Source organism: Megalobrama amblycephala, linkage group LG15, assembly GCF_018812025.1.
Source record: "Megalobrama amblycephala isolate DHTTF-2021 linkage group LG15, ASM1881202v1, whole genome shotgun sequence".
NCBI lineage: Eukaryota > Metazoa > Chordata > Actinopteri > Cypriniformes > Xenocyprididae > Megalobrama > Megalobrama amblycephala.
In genome coordinates this window covers 5,046,185-5,051,385 of record NC_063058.1, presented here as the reverse complement: position 1 = coordinate 5,051,385, position 5,201 = coordinate 5,046,185, and positions in this window count along the sequence as shown.

Sequence of the window (5,201 nt, the reverse complement as noted above, 5' to 3'; positions counted from 1 at the left end):
TATAATGAGGGGTTTTCAAACTGGGGAACCCCAGGGGGCTGCAAGAGAGTGCTGGGGGTACGTGTAAATAAATATAATACTAAATGTATTTTTAGGGCTGTCAAAGTTAACATTTATCATGATGACATGTTCACGCTGTCCTGTGTTTATTCTTTCAGGAGGCAATCAAAAATGATTCCATCGACGTGCAAAGTTTTCGAACTCCAAGGACAATCTTGAAAGACAGGCAGGGATAACCACAGGCTTCAAGCTGCATGTTCCTCGGATCGGTGGCCCCAGCATCCCTCAGGCGTCACCCTTGCTTCCCCCACATGGACAATTACCCAGTGTCCGCACCTTCCAGCAGTCCCATAGCCAGCACAATATCCATTCTCGACCTCCCAGCCTGGCCAGCAGCAGCACCAGCCCCAGTGGCTCCATGTTTGACTCCGCTGATCCGACCGATGAGGAGGTCCGCCATGTAGCGTCTGGATAGATCCGGCGTAGTCAATCAACTTTGGAATTTTCAGAACGCTTTTAGCATGCTGGACTGTGTTGTAAATCTCACCGGCTCCGGCCGGTCCAGAAGAACAGACACTTTGACACGTTTGTTACTCTGTCAGAAATTGAACAGAGGGCCCCATTTCCTAGCTCTTGGGACATCAAAGGGCCCCTCATGTGGACTAAGTGCCAGATCACATTCCAATACAAACACACACACAAAAAAGCACACAAAAATGCATTGAAGACTGTTTGTGTAAAATATAATTATGCCAAAATGTACCCGTCTTGTATGTCAAGTGCATGTATGTTTCCTAGTGTTTAGGCTTAGTTTAAATGATTGTAGGTGTGTTAGTGTCATTTCTAATGATAAATTTGTCTGTAAACCATAACTTCTTTTACATGCTTTTCTTGTCTTAATTCGTTTAAACTGATTTCTGTGCTGGCTTTTAAAGGATTAACTGTTGTAATTTGCCATCCTTTGATCATCTCTCTTTTCCTGTCTTTACTTCGCTTCTGTATATATGTATCTACCCTGTGTATAGCCGTATAACTTTTGTATTATTAATTTTACATATTAAATACATTATATCCATGCTTTTTGTTCTTTTGCTCATTCAACAAAAACCAGGTCACTTTAACGTTTCGATTCTAACACAATCACTTTAGGTTTGATGCTATCATAGGAACTTATCCTCGTGGCCAGAGGATAACATTTCCGTTATAATAGTCTGTGGAAAACTTACCGGTTTGCTGGACAAACTGATAGTTTCTCTAAATAAATATTAAACCAGAACTAATCATATATGTAATTGATTATAATTTGTTGTAATTAATTCACAATATATGTTTAATTCCCCCCTGGGGCGGTATGTGCATCATAATTAATCATAAAGCTTTATGATTTATTATATTCATATATCTAACCCATAAATTGATTAATAACTGTACAAATTCACTACAGCCACATCAACAGTACAGCGCGGCTGTGGGCAGGGGTCCAGGCAGAAGCACGGAGTCACTCCCTCTCTCCTTACGCCACCTCAGGGACGCCGCTTCCCATGCTCATGAAGAACTGCAGCAGTGCTGCCGACTTAGGCGAGTTAAGCATCAAAGACCCGAAGAAGTGCTTCAGTGTGGACACTAAGGGTTTTCTGGAAAAACCCCACGGTACCGATGACCATCGCAGGCACTCAATTGAGATTTGCTCTTCAGTAGATGATGGGCTGTTTGGTCAAGAACTCAGCGAAAAGAGGCACGTTCCTACGCGCAGACAGTCGTTGCACATTCCCCGGAAGAAAAAGATGAGCCCTCTGTAGCGCGCCACCTTCCTCTAACTGGGAATTTTATGGGTGATGCCCTGGTTCTTTAACCCCTTAACCAGCGCCCCCCTTTTTGAGTATTTATATGAAAATGCACTATCCAAACTTTAATGTTTATAATTCAAGAATGCTTTGGAATACATTGGTAACATTGGTCTTGTTTTAAAGAAGACTCAGTAGGTTGTAGCTGAAGTGAAACCACTTCAAAAAATTAAAGTATGAAAAGGTTATAAAAGTTTACTGTAAATCAAATGTACTGTATTAAACATTTTATATTTTATGTAAAATATATATTTCACAGAATGTGTGTTTGATGCATCCAAAATGGCCGATATTCATATTAATGCATTTTTATTAATATTTATGTTAATAATTTATGGCTGATGATTTATCAGTTTTACTTTTGCTTTCATATATTCATGTACTCCTACTTTATATATTTATTCTTATCATATTTTCAAGTATTTACTTGTTATTGTACCCTTATGATCATTCTTCTTTTATATTTAAGAGTATGTATACTCGTTATATTCATGTCTTTATTCATGTCTTTCTATATATATGTCTTTAAAGTATTAAAAATAAAAAAGTAAGATGTGACCCTTGTACATAACATGCATGTTAGCTTCCTAATTAGCAAATGAAATAGTTCAGTTGTGTTTCCTTAATGCATTGAAATGCATGAAACGCAGTAACTGTTGACCGACTGTGTTTTTCCCCCATGTAGGCCACAGTCGTGTGCTGTTGCAGATAGCTGGTGTGGTGCCCAGTCAGTTGCTTCTTGAGCTCCTGAGTTGCCCGTATTGCACAAGGGCCCTGGAGAACTTGGATCTGGAGCTCGGTGATTCAGACTACTCCAGTTTAGAAGGAGACGTGGTGTATGAGTTCTCCCATGGAGCAGAGTTCAAACCCAGCCGTGCACCCCATCATGAAATACTGGAGGAGTACCTTGCTCAGTACTGGGAGGACTTCCGAGACCGACTGACATGCATAGTGGATAGCAAATACTTTAATCGAGGAATTATGATTGCCATCCTTATCAACACCTTGAGTATGGGGATTGAATATCATGAGCAGGTGAGTGCAAGTGTGGGTTCCTTCATGAATATTCTGAACACTTGCAGTGCTTTAACAGAGTGTTGCAGGGATGGTGTATTTTTGTTGGCCAAATCCCGAAAACGACTTAACATTTTATAGCACTATTGCCATGAAGACAGGGTTTTTTAATGGAATTCTGGTTGCTTGAATGCTTGCTCAGATGCTTGAAATAAGGTCTTTGGTTAACACCAGCTAAAGACATTTTCACGTTTTATTCTATGGCATAAAATACATCAGTTATACCCCCCTTGTAATTTTATTAAAGCTTTTACTTGTCTTGAAAAAAAGCAGCTGCTATCTAGTGGCTAAATAGGGGCTACGGAGGATGTCAGAGACATTAAACATCATCACAGCCCTGTTGTGTTTACTATTGTGCTCTTGCAAACCATTCTAACTCAAAGTTTTTAAATCATGCTGGAAAGAGTTTTCAGAAGCTTAGTGGTGGTGATGGTGATGTTGAAGTCACGTGACTGTGGTGTAGTTCATTTAAAGCCTACGTTTAGCTTTTTATTCCTGCCGATTGTATCTAGGCTTCAATATTCATAAAAGTTGTGTTAATTTGTGAAGATTATCATGATGAACACAATGTGTACGTATCATAATTTTTTGTTGTTTCACAGAACTTATTTTCTGCAATAATCCAAAAAAATCCTTCTGGCTTTTTGTCGAGGGTGATGCTAACTCCTTGTTTGGCCTACAAAAATGTGCCATCACTGTCATAAGGATGCCATCACAACATAAGGATGGTTGATATGATGATTGTTAATGACTGTTAGTAAGGAAACTGACTATATCATAAAGTATTCCCCAGCAAAATGTCATTATGACTTGTGCAGAGGTTAGCTATCAATTTATTTTTCATTAATAAACAGTGATGAGGATTCATAGCCTTATTGGGCAAACAGATCTCCTGGTTACATAACTGTGTTGTGCTGCAATGCCTTGGTCTCTCCTCACCATGTTGTTGGGATGTTACCACTCGTGGTTTCGCACCCAATACTGTGGTTTGACATTTAGCCAATCTGATAGAGGTCTCACAGTAAGGAATGTGTGTGGATGCAGTACTGACATTTAACTGCAGCTGGTACTGAGGATAATATTGAAGAACTGAGTCTTGTGTATAAAACTGAATCATTTTATGATTGGGGAATTAAACATTTACTGACATTGTAATAGTAATAAAAGAAACACTTAATCTTGGTTTAACAATAAGGATGGCCCGATGGCCAACTGCCAGGTTTTTCGGTTACTTGACTCTAGTGCCAAGATACTGTTTTCATGCCTTGCAAACTATATGATGTACTAAATGTTGTAAATTCGGTTCATTTAAATATGTCATCAAGTTTTTTAGCTTTCTAACACAAATTAAGTTATGTCAAAATGGGAGCTATGCGCTACAAACTTCTGTATTCTGTAAAACAGTTTGCATCACTTAGGGTTCAGGTCTTTTGTATGTGCTGTGTTAAATATAGAGCCGTTTTACTCTAGATATCTTTAGGGCCCGTTCACATATCACGTTTTTTCCATGAGCAAGACAGTTATTTCAGATGTAGCCGTGCGGCAGGCGCGCTCATAATGGAAGCGACGTGGTCGCGACGCGCATGCGGTGCAAAAATTCTCAACTTTTCAGAATGCCGTAAGCGCACCGTAGGTCATGTGACAAGAACCAACCGATCAGCTTCTGCCTTTCCGTAACAAAACTGAAAGCTCAGCCGAACAGTTGATCATAGCTGTACAGGGTGTTTTTTTCTTTCTCATCTCCATCAATATATCTAGTAGAGCTAATGCAAGTGCTAGAAATCATTCATCCTTAGCTAATACTTCCTCCTCATCGTGGAGAGTGCAGTTCAGTGTTGCATAGCAATGACAGATGCCACGGGAGCGCAATCGCTTGTGGAAAGGAGGAGAAAGGGATGCGTTTTTAGATGCAATATGTAAACGGCCCCTTAAAGGAGCAAGAAAAGATGAGCATAATGTCTATCTTATATGCAGATTGATATATAAAAGTTTTTTTTTTATAGAATTATTGTTATTATTCTCAGTAATATTCAGATATTTAAATCGAATAAAATGCCAACAATATAAAGAACTAGAATGGGTTAGCTGATTACCTTAAAAGTCCATAGATATCGTCGTCAGCCGTTAAAGGATTAGTTCACTTTAAAATTAGCCCAAGCTTTACTCACCCTCAAGCCATCCTAGGTGTAAATGACTTTCTTCTTTGTTATGAACAGAGTTATATTAATAAATATATATTTATATTAATAAATATCCTGACGTCGCATCAATTAAGTTTTTTTC